This window comes from Felis catus, chromosome D2 (assembly GCF_018350175.1).
Source record: "Felis catus isolate Fca126 chromosome D2, F.catus_Fca126_mat1.0, whole genome shotgun sequence".
Taxonomy (NCBI): Eukaryota; Metazoa; Chordata; class Mammalia; order Carnivora; family Felidae; genus Felis; species Felis catus.
The window spans coordinates 46,509,011-46,521,037 of record NC_058378.1 but is presented as its reverse complement, the minus strand read 5'-3'; the positions used below and the strand labels follow the sequence as shown (position 1 = coordinate 46,521,037).

General features: G+C 47.0%; 1 protein-coding gene across 17 annotated transcripts in view; it reads right to left on the bottom strand.

Annotated features, from left to right (window-relative positions):
* WDFY4 (WDFY family member 4) overlaps positions 1-11,400 on the bottom strand; it is a 292,757-nt gene extending 281,357 nt beyond the window's left edge. For 3 of the 17 annotated variants that reach the window (XM_045040302.1, XM_045040303.1, XM_045040304.1), the window contains exon 1: positions 11,191-11,393. The gene's annotated coding sequence lies outside the window, so the exon portion shown is untranslated. Of the gene's footprint in view, positions 1-5,268; positions 5,289-10,028; positions 10,616-10,636; positions 10,967-11,190 lie in introns of those variants that run through there. The other 14 variants (XM_045040305.1, XR_006587088.1, XM_045040298.1 and 11 more) reach the window with 12 other exon arrangements.
* Between the last annotated feature and the right edge of the window lie 627 nt (positions 11,401-12,027).

The window sequence follows — 12,027 nt, the reverse complement described above, 5'->3', positions numbered from 1 at the left end:
TAACATCACCACCCTGAACCTAGACTTCTAGGCTGGACCTGTCTCCCTCCATCCCTACCCAGCTCCACGGGCAGACCCAGAGCAACATCGGACAAATCTGATTCAAATCCTAGCTCTACCTCTCCCGAACTTTCGGCCTTAGTGACTTACAGTCACCGAGCCTCAATGCCTGCACCTGTACAACGGGAACGATATCTTCTTACAAGGCTGTTGGAAGGGACGCCTGGGTGGCTTCGTCGACTGAGCGTCCAGCTTCAGCTCAGATCATGATCTCACAGTTCACGAGTTCAAGTCCCACATCAGGCTCACTGCTGTCAGCCCAGAGCCTGCTTCAGATCCTCTGTCCCCATCTCTCTGCCCCTTCAACGCTCATTCTCTTTCTCTTTCTCTCTCTCTCAAAAATGAATGAACACTCATAAAAAAAAAAAGAAAGAAAGAAAGAAATGAATTAAGAAAATAAAACAAGGCTATGGAAAGAGTTAAGCAAATGAACACACGTAAGATCACCTCCAGCGCAGGCTAGATGTGTGCAAAGTGTCTGTTCCTCTTGCCCTGTGCACCCACTCCCATTCTGTGTGTTGCTGCCTTGAGGTTCCTAAAATCTGCCTGCACTTCCTGGAGAAGCCTACATCCAAATAGTCCTCCGTGGGTGTGCTCTGGGACCTCAGTCACTTCTGAGGGTCCAGCCCTGTGGCCAGAGCAAGCTGCCCCCACCCTAGACCTGGTTTCCCTTCTGTACCACCCCCCTCCTTGCTTGTCTGCTGAGTGTGTCCAATCTCAGGTTTTCTCACAACAAGGCACTGGTTTGAATGGACGGCAGGACACTAAGTGAGTTAAATCGAGGCCTTGGGGTTCATCCTGGAGAGCACAGAGACAGGGCCAAGAGGTAGGGAGCTGGCCATCTTGAAGATAAAGAATGGGGACCAGAAGCAGGAGCGCTGTCCCCAAGAGCCGGCTCCAGGGCAAGTACAAGAGCATGTGCAGAGGGACCCCTCCTGTGATGAGCATCCCTGTGGACAATGGCAGGATGGGGGGGGGGGGGGAAGAAGTGTGAGGGAGGGGGACGCAGGGTGGTGGGAGGCACACGGAAACAAGTGGTGTTGGAGGTTCCTTGAGCCTTGACATCCTCTTCCAGTGCAAGGACCAGCAGCCACCTGCTGCCCCAAGCCCTCTCCAGTTAACAAGGGTCCCACCTCCTCCATCAGCCAAGGGCTGAGAGTGCCCACAAGCAGAGAACAGCAGAGCCCAGGGCTCTACATCCTGCCTCAAATGCCTCGGTTATTTCCAGAAGTTGAGAAATTCCCCCTGAAGACTAAGATGGGGACCCTGATTGACAGGAACTGGGCAGGTTGCACCTGCCACGGCGCTCAACACTTCCTTTTTCTGATTCCAGTCCAAGCCCTCCTGGCTAGCACACACCTCTGCGGTTTTAGCAACAGCAACACAATATAGGAACCTGCCGTGTCCTGCAGGAGGGTCCCTGGTTCTGTATCTCACTATGTGTACTGACTTCCACATTGCCAAAAATGGCCAGGAAGCAGTTCCCCTGGCCAGATCCTCAAAGCTTAGCTGTAACTGAGCTGTCACTGTCTGCACAAAGACATGGGCCAGTGACAGCACAGGTGACAAGAAGCCCAGCCCCCATAAGGGGGAGCCGCTCCATCGTGGGAGCGAATCTGTTGCTCGCTGCCCACTAAAACATAGGGAAGTATTGCTTAAGTACAAATGACCATAACTGAACGAGCATCTGCTGGCAGTTATCAGTGCTGCTCTCTCTAATCTTAGAAAACTTATAAGGTAGGTATGATTATTCCCATTACATAGATGGGGAAAGCAAGATGCAGAGAAATTGACATTCAGAGAAAATAGCTAGCTTATCTGAAATCAAACTGCTAACAAGCATCAGAATCAGAATAAGCGTCAGAAGGGCAAACCCAGACTTTTCTGACTTCAAAGCTCTTCATGCCCTTCCGCCAATCCAGGTTGGCTTGACACAGTCATCAACGATGGTAAGAATATATCTTGGGGGTACCTCGGGCACCAGCTGGAAACTCTAGTAGGAGTCCCCCGGCTGGACTTGCAAAGGTGTTGCTGATCCCTCGTCCAAGGAGGTCTGGGGCCAGGTCTGCCGTGTGGCCCCAGCTCACAGAACAGGACCCGGTGGTCTCACCATCCCCCCAGGTAAAAGCTGATCTCTGGGAACCACAAGGCCAACGGTTGATTAGCCCGGGCACGAGGTGGACACCAGCCGGCCAGCCACTCCTGGGCTGCCACCAGCAGCACGCCCAGCATTAAACACTCACCCTCCAGGCTAAGCCACCAGAACTGCGGCTCTCTACAGCTTTCTCTGTGGGGTGGGACGTTTGATTAGTAAACATGCAAGGAGCGGAACTGTCCCCGGTCCACACCCTAGACCTGACAGCTCACACTCAGGGGTGCAGAAGAACAGCAAGGAAACAGAGTGGGGTAGGTGCTGGACAGGGAGGGGCCTGGCTGTGGGGCACAGCAGAGGCTCCTGGCCCAGTCTGGAGAGGGTCGTGATGGTCTGGGAAGACTTCTCAGAAAAGATGGTCCCCATGACGGGCACTGAGAGATGAGGAGTTGGTGCTCTGGAAGCCAAGCACCCCGGGCAGCATGCATGTTGGGGGAAGAGGGTAGAGATTCAAAGAGTCTGGAGCACAGGGAGCAAGGATGGGGAAGGGTGTGTGTGGCAAAAGGAACGCCAGTAATGCCCTTGTCATGTTCCATGCAGTTATCCTGGGAGTCGCCGTGGGGTTCTCAGCAGACAGTGATATGGACCCTGTAATGTGACCCCCTGCTAGATGCTGGGCCTGCCCAGAGGGCTCAGTCCCTGCCCCCAGGTGCTCACAGCCTGAGGAAGGAGGTGGGGGCAGGTAAAGGGATGCCACAATTCAATGCCTGCAATGCACCCTTTATAGCAGGAACCCAGAGTGAAGGGGGCAGAGGAAAGGAGCTGGCGATTGGAGGTGAGAAGGGGGAGGGGGAGGGTAGCAGGTGGTAGGAAAGGTGTCACAGAAGCCAGGGCTTTGGAGAAGGAGCCCGAGTGGAGGAGAAACAAGCCTGTGGGCAGGTTAGAGAGAACTGCTCCCTGAGGAAGGACACACAACGGGATGGGAGAGGTGATGTTGGACCGCTAGTGGTTTTGTACCACCGCAAGGGGGAGGGGGTGGGAATAGGGTAGAGATCACATCTCCGGGAGGGGCTGGGTCAAGGTCTCCAGATGCTAGGCTGCCCCCATCCCATTCTTCATCGTCCAAATTCTTGGGAGGAGTGAAATGGCCAGGGACTTTGTAGCACCCTTTATACTTCTCAGACCACTTGTTAAGGTTCGAGAGATGAAAACTTTTCCAGGAATGGTTAGCTCACACAACCCTTCTGTTTAGCTCATTGAATTTCAAGTATAAAAAGGGGGGCCCCTGGGTGGTTCAGTTGGTTAAGCGTCTGACTTCAGCCCAGGTCGTGATCTTCTGGTTTGTGAATTTGAGGCCCGCGTCCAGCTCTGTGCCGACAGCTCAGAGCCTGGAGCCTGCTTCAGATTCTGTGTCTCCCTCTTTCTCTGCCCCTCCCTTGCTCAAGCTCTGCCTCTCTCTCTCAAAAAATAAACAAACATTAATTTTTTTTTTAATTTCAAGTATACTTTGGTTAGAAAATAAATACAAAAATCGCTATTTAAACTTGTAAACGTATATGGAAGTGTGCATTCCTGACTTGGGAGGAATTAAGCATCTCCTAATTCTCGTGGAACTCATTAGTATGCTAAAGAATTCATTTTTCATTCTTGTAGATCAAAAAAAAAAATCACAAAAAAAGCAAGAGCACAAACTGCCCACATCACCTGTAAAGAAACTTACTAGTTGTCTTGGGCTCCCTGTCCTCTACCGTGCTAGGCAGATCTGGATCCAGAAAACTCTGCTTCTAGGCTCATGCAAAAAAGAGACATTTTCAGATGCAACTTTGTCCTGTGATGTTTCTTCACCAAAATGCAGAGGAAATGCATTGCTGGCAGTCAGGAAGCAGGGGTGTTAGGCCCCTCTGTGACTGACTTCCCCACCTGTCACATAAAGCACCTGGAATAATGCTCCTTAAGGGTCTGTCCACCGATGAAGGTTTACTTTTCAAAATTAGCTTCATGTTCAGAGCCTTCACATTTCTCTTTTGAGACCTGGATACGTGTTTAACCAGAACGAGTCTCCTAGAAGCTAGTGAATTTCCGGACGTGTCAGGAATAATTTCTCATCTAGACCTAATTCTTCTACATGCACAGGAAATGGGAAAATGGCTCTGGGAGGGTGAGCCCACTGCTGCTTCGTCTCTCTTCCCACCTTGCCATGGCAGGCCTCTCTGCCTCTGGTCTCCCCAACGTCTCCCACTTACCCCACAGTGTCAGACTGAGGAGCACAGCCCCATCACATCAGTCCCTTGCTCAACTGTGTTCAGTGGTTCCTCATGTTCTCAAGGAACACTCTCAAGCTCTTGGCCCTCAGTGATATGTCCCAACATCCTTCCTTGACTGATTGCCCACTGCACTCCCAATGAGGTCTGGCCAAATGAACTGTTCACTCATCATCTGATCCTTTGCCTTTACTCAGGAGTCTCTCCCTGGGATGCCCCTCCCTCAGCTCCACATAACCCAATCTTGCCACCTTCCATGCTTCCTTGGCCAGCCATTTCTTCCTTGCCCCAACCAAGAAATAACCCCCTTCTCTCCAACTTCCAAACTCCTGCCACCACCCAGCCATCCTGTGATTAAAAAGTAGTCACAACACTTTGCATCCATCAATGCTACATCCCTACTACAAGATCTCATTTAGTAATTACACCCCGGTGTTCGGGGTTATGATCATCTCCAGGTGCAGGTGGAAGGAGGGGCCCAGGAGTGAAAGTGCACAGACACGGTGTGTGGACTCAAGCAGAATAAAAGTGAGCACTTTGGAATTCCCAAATTGATCATCACCTGCTGCCTGTAGTAACCACGGCACCCCTCACTTTCTTCCTTGCGAGATCATTACTCTTGAATACGCTTTACCTTTCTCATTCCTGCATTTCCTCAATTCTAAGTTTCCACCAGCTATAAAATGCTGGTAGGACCAGTAATTATGTAATTACTTTGAGAGGGAGATTCTGAGAGAGATCCCTTCCCCCATGCAGCGGCGGAATCATTCTCAGAGGTACCTGCCCGCCCCCCTCCATTAATTTACAGAATTAAATGTTTCCTGGAGGTATGTGAAAGGAAAAGCTAAAACTTACAAGATTCTGTATTCTGACTGCAGAGTGCTGCCCCTGCTTTGTTTGGTTTTTTCCGTTTCATTATCAGGACTTTGGCCCATCCGCATCTCCTGGCTCTCTTCTCACCCTTCGCCTTCTTCAGAGAGGTGGCGGTCCTTCCCCACCCCCACCAGGGCAGTTGCTGCGCATGCGCTGGATGCATTGCAGAAAATAGGAGCCTCAGGCACCTGTGGAGGAGGCGGGACAACCCCCCAGCCCCACCCCAGTAAAAGAAATGCATTATTTGGGCAGAAACACAGAAACAGAGCTGCAGAGTGGTTGCGCCCTGCCCTTAGTACATGCATGTCCCAGCCAGCTGCTTTCTGCACTTGGCGCCCCTCGCTCCTTGATCTGGTCCACACCCAAAAAGAGTCGTAGGAGGAAGCCTGTGGGGGCTCACTGTAGCATGCTCGGACCTCACTAAGTCCTGATAGGCTCTGACCAACCTCATAACACAGTTTCTTCATGTGTACATACTTTTATTCATCTTTGCCTATCTCTTTATACTTTGTGCCTATCCTTTAAACTGTTATCCAGGTGCTACTTGGGCAATTTTCTTCTTATTATGTTAAAAACACAAAACTCAACAAGTATTTCCTCTTTTTTGCATACTATATTTCACTTGGAAGCATATTTTATTTATAACTGATGTATAGACATTTTCATTGTATCAGTTGTCCATCATCATATCATAAACATAGTCGGTGTTGCCTTTACCCTTAAATTATCCGTTTAATGACCAAGAATCCTGCTCTCGGGGGATTGCCCGTAATTGACTCTCTCATTCCCTAATAATGGAATGCCCTGAGCCCATTGTTATAGGCAATGCTGGGATAAAAAGGATTCCCAGGCAATCTTTTTGTTTGCTGTGAATCATTTGCAAATGGGGAAGAGCAGTTTCCACACTTCTGCCCAAAGTTCACTATTCCTTACCAGAGGTGTTTCCTCAGTTCACAGGGAGGGTGGTGCCTAATTCAAAGTGCAAGGGCTTTATTTTATTTTTAATTTTTTTAATCTTTGTTTATTTATTTTTTGAGAGAGAGAGACAGAACTAGCAGGGAAGGGACAGAGAGAGAGAGGGAGACACGGAATCTGAAGTAGGCTCCAGGCTCTGAGCTGTCAGCACAGAGCCGGATGCAGGGCTCAAACTCACGAACTGTGAGATCATGACCTGAGCTGAAGTCAGACGCTTAACTGACTGAGCCACCCAGGTGCCCCAAAGAGCAAGGGCTTTAAATTCAAATCTCAGCTGAGTCTCTTACTGTCTGAGAGGGAGGGACCTCTGAGCTTCCATTTTCCCATCTGTAAAATGGGAGTAATGAAACTGATCTCACTTGGGGGATGAAATACGGGACTAATTCCAGTGCTCTGCCCAGCGTCTGGTTTACTGTAAGTACGAAATCTATTCTTCTTACCCTTCATCCTTCCTTTCTCCCTGGAATTATCTGGGCCAAGTGGCTTTTCACTTCTCTAACTTCCATCCTTCTTGAGCTGTGTTTCCCACAAAAGCCTCTGGCCGTAAAACACGAAGTACCTCTGAAGGGCACTGCCCAGAAGAAATACAAAGCCAGCCACATATTCAAGCCAAATGTGTAATGTAAAATAGTCTTGGTGGCCACATTTAAAAAGTAAAAGTAAAGAGCATAATTAAGCCATTTATTCAAATATACTTTTAAAATATATTTTATTTAATCCAATATATCCAAAATACTATCATTTCAATATGCAATCAATATTTTTAAGTATTAAGAAAATAGTTCCCATTTCTTTTTGTTATTTGTAACATCTTTGATACCTGATGTACATATTAAACTTACAGCCCATCTCAGTTTAGACTGACCATATCTCAGATATGATTAGAGGCTTCTGTATTGGGTTGCACGGATCTAGACTTAGAGACTTAAGCTTCTAACAGGTGTGCAGATGCTTCAAATGGGGCCATCAGCCAAGGGCTTCGGAGTGTTGCCTTGGAAACGTCATTATGGGTGCAAAATGCCCATGCATTTTGATGGTTTGCATAAGAAATGGAGACAACAAAGGCAAGTCCCCACTTGTAAATTAATAAATAAATGTAAATAAATAAATTCTAAAAAGTTCTAGAGTGTGACTCAAGAACTCTGAGGGACTCATCCTTCCTTCTTTCCCTCCTGCGCAAGATATCTCCCCTAGAACCTCGAGAAGACCAAGCTGTCTTGCTTTTCAACTGTGAAGGTCAGATGGGGACAGGGGGTGCCAAGACTTCATTTCTCCACTTGACGTCTAATACACATCTCCACTTTTATTTGTTCAAACCTATATTCTGGAATAACCGCCACCTTGCAAATATGTTCCTTCTGCCCCTGACCTAGCTCAAGATCTGACAATTCCATTCTCCCTATTGCCCTCAAGTCATCTTCAACTTCTCTATCCCACACACTACACTTAAAATATCATCAAATCCCACACTCAAAAGTATCCAGAACTCACCACTCCGACCACCTCTCATTATCTCTACTATCCCTTTGGGGGGAGACACCAATACCTGGAGCCTGAATTAGTACAACAGCCTTATAATGGATGGTCTTGCTTGTTCCTTTGCTGCCCATAAAGCAGCTAGCATGATTCTTCTTTAAAATGCAAGCATACATCAGTGAGTCAAAAATATGTATTTTTAGTGACCATTAAAATGATAGAAAAATATATGCACCACTTAGGAATAATTCTAGACAAAATATGCACTATTTTATAAAGAAAGTTATAAAATTTTATCAAATATTTTAAAGAAAATTTTATTCAAATATTCTAAAGAATATTTGTCATCTAAACAAATGAGCATACAAACCATGTTCACGAATTGGAAGCGTCATTTTCATAAAGATATTGTATCTCTCTGAATGGTATTTTCGATCAATCCTGAACATAGCTTTTTTGTTGAATCTGATAAACTGTTTTTAAATCATGTGAAGAAAGAATGTACCAAGAATGTCAAGACAGAATGGAAGAAGAAGAAAAAAAATAACAAGACTCTTTTCAGATATCAAAATTCATTGTAAGCCTAGAATTAATCATATCATATAGTATTGGCAAAGGGATCAACAAATGGACAGAACAGAGAGCCCAGAAATAGACCTGCATATACATGACAATTTGATTTATAACGGAGCTGGTGTAGATCAGTGACTAAAGAACGGCCTTTTAATTAATAGAGCTAAGACTCTTGGTTATCTATATGGGAAAAAAACAAAACAAAATGTAAAAAATCATTTTTGATGGGACAAAACACTTAAATGTGAAAGACAAAATTATAAAAAAATAATGTAAGAGTAATTTTATGACTTCATGGCAGAGGCGAATTTCTTAGATAGCACACAGGTATATCATAAAAGAATATATGGATAAATGAAGCTCATTTGAAATTAAGAAATTTGGTCACTAATAGAAATTGCAAACAATGTATGGAGACAAGGCACAAGCAATAGAAAAATATTTACAATATACATTTACAACAAAGGATTAATATCCAGATATGTATTAAATTATGGAAAATCAACAGGGTAGAATACAGATGGCCCCAAAGAGAAGTGGGCGAAAGATCTGAACATGAAAAGGAATCCAGAATGGCCAATAGGCATATAAAGAGATGCCCAACCTTAGTAATTCAGGAAGTGCAAATTAAAAACACAGATGGATTTAAAAATAAATAAATAAATAAATAAATAAAATAAAAATAAAATAAAATAAAAAACCACAGATGGATTTTCATTTTCACTAGATTGGCAAAAATTAAAACTCCAGCCATATCAGATGCTGGTGAAGATGTGGGAACAACAGAAACTTGAACATATTGCTCATGGGTGGGCAAAATGAAGCAATTGGTTTAGAAAGCATTTTGGTATCATCCAGTAAGGGTGAAGGTATGTAAAATCCATGACCCACCAGTTCTACTTTGAGGGGACATACCTTAGGGAAGTCTTGCACACATACTCTGGGATATATGTACAAGCAGAGCCCTACAGTACTCACAAATCCTGAGTGCCTAGCAGCTTGTGATAGAAAAACAAAACCAAAAACCTAAAAAAAAAAAAAAAATCCCAAGTGCCCATCAGCATTAACTCGGGGAAGTATATTGAGATATATTTATATAGAACAGAATAATATGAAGGAATTCCAGAAACAAAATTGGGAGCAAGCGAGGCAAGTCTTAAAAAAATATTTAATTCCTATTTGCAAAGTTCAAAAACATGCAAAACTAACACGTATTTAGCAATTTAAATATATGAGCTAAAACGATAGAGAAAAGCAAGGGAACAACAAGCCCCGAAATCTGGGAAACCACGTTCTCTGATAAGAGAGAAAGGACAAGCCTGTGAAGGACCTCAAAGATGCTGACGATTTTTTTTTTATTTTTTTTACGTGTATTTATTTACTTTGAGACAGAGGGAAGAGCACAGAGAAAAGCAGAGAGAAGGAGAGAGAATCCCAAGGAGGGTCCACACTGTCAGCCCAGAGCCTGATATGGGGCCCAAACCCACGAACCGTGAGATCATGACCTGAGCCGAAGTCGAGAGTCGGATGCTTAACCGACTGAGCCACCCAGACGCCCCTGATGCTGATGATCTTTAAAGAACACACGTAGGTGATACTTCTCATACCCTATACACTGTTTCTAAATTTTCTTTTCTATAAACTCAACATTTAGAAACTCACTAAGTCTAAGGGAGTACAGCCCAGGACCTCACACTGAACAGGAAGGCCCTCCTTACCTCTCTGGCTGAGTCGCCTGGCCTGCCCCTCACGGCTCTCTGCCCCACTGGCCTCCACCAGGCCCCCTGCACTGCACTTTGACATCCTTTCTCCATTCCCCTGCCAAAAATATTTCTCAAAAACCACAGAGCTCAGACTCTCCCTTCCTTCAGGTCTCCACCCAGAAGGCATGCACATTCTGGGCCTCCTAACCCCCTACTCCCAGGCCTCTGCATTCCATCCCACCTCAGCCCATCACGCCAAGTACAACTGCCCCCGTCCACTGGCCTGATGCCTTTAACGGTGCCTGGCAGGAAATGGCTCTCCATAAGTATTTCTTGAAATCTCTCGAATAATTAAATGGATGATTATGCAGAAAATCAGGTCAGCATCGAAGCTTCCTTGGAAAGAGTAATACATGAAATCCTTAGTTGCTGCATTAGCTCCTCCTGGCTTCCCAGAAGCTGGGACAAAGGATTGGTTCAGTGTTCTGTAAGGTCTGATTTCAGGAGGAGAGAAAAGCAAATTCTCTGTGAGCCAGGTGGTCCGGCTTAATCAGTTGCTGTTTCTAAGGTTTCATGTGGTAATTCACATGAGGAGAGGGAGGCCGGAAGAGGCACCTACTTACCAGACCCCCGGGGAGTGACCACAGGACCAGGACAAAGCTAGCTCTCTTGGTGACCAGGCTGGAGTGGCCCACAATTCTCAGCACCCTTCAGAGGCCTGCGCAGGGGGCCGGGCAGAGGAGTCTCACGGTCAGCCGCCCTTCCCCATCCCTGGGAATTAGCACAGACAGGCTCACATCCAGCCTGTCCCTGGGGTGGCGGGTCACCTTCCTTAGCAGAACCGTGAGAAAGGGCTTGACCTGCGGTCAGAGGATGAGGAATGGAGCTGGAGCCCAGCCTGGCTCAGCACACTCCAACAGTGACAGACACCCCGGCAGACCCCAGCATCAGAGTGGCCCTGCACCGCGCCCCCCTCCCCCGCCCCCGCCGCCACACACTTCCTGCTTATCAGCTCGCCTCTTCTCCCACATCCACACACCCAGATCAGGCACCGGCAGTCACAAGTGTTCCAATGCTCGGCTTTCCAGCAGGCGGCCAGTAGGCCCCACCCTGACCGACAGGACCTCCATGCCCATCTCCGGCCTGGCCCGGTGTGGCCGAGAGCAAGGTGACCTACCCAGAGGTGTGGCGGTCAAGGCCTGCAGAATTCAGGGGGCATGGGTGCCCCCGTACTGGGCGACAGCCCCTCAGGCCTGGGGGAAGAGGGCTCAGCCAGCATTGTTAGTCTCCAACAGCGTTTCACTATGAATCACTCAAGCTGCGTTTCTGCTCATTTCCTGGAGAAAGCAGAAGTGAAGAGTCAGCAGATGCCTGTTGTCCCCATTACCCAGACGGCGACAGAACTGCCTGGGTTCTGGTGGGTGACTCGGGCCCTGCAGAAAGGCCCCTTAGGGGAGTATGCTCGGAGGTCAAGCAGTGCTGGCCACGGCCAAGCACAAAGAGGAACAGCTAGTGAATAGTGGATACAGAATTTAGCCTTGTGTTATTCGGCTGGACTTTCCCGTTGTTTCTTGATCCCACCTATCCTCTCTGAGCCTTTGGTAAAATACAGATAATAATGGTGTTTAGGTGAATTTGGTTACAGAGGTGTCTAAAGTGCAGCCATGGACAGTGCCTGGGTTCATCAGTCTCCTCTCTGTCAGGCCCGGAGAGAGCTCCTCACTTGGATTTCTTCCTCCCCCATCCTAAGCCCTGAGTTTTACCACTGATCCAGGGAGTCCTCCAAGGTCGGATGGTCAACTGTGGGTGACACTAATGATGATGAAAGAAAAGCTTATTTTGTTTTATTTTTTTTTTGAAATACAATTTTAAAGAATGGGATGAAGTTCTCTGAAACTCAGCATCAACACTCTCTTTCCTTGGGGTGCGTGGGTCCAACTCTTGATTTTGGCTCAGGCCGTGATCTCTCGGTTCATGGGTTCGAGCCCCCCCCACCACCATGTCAGGCTCTGCC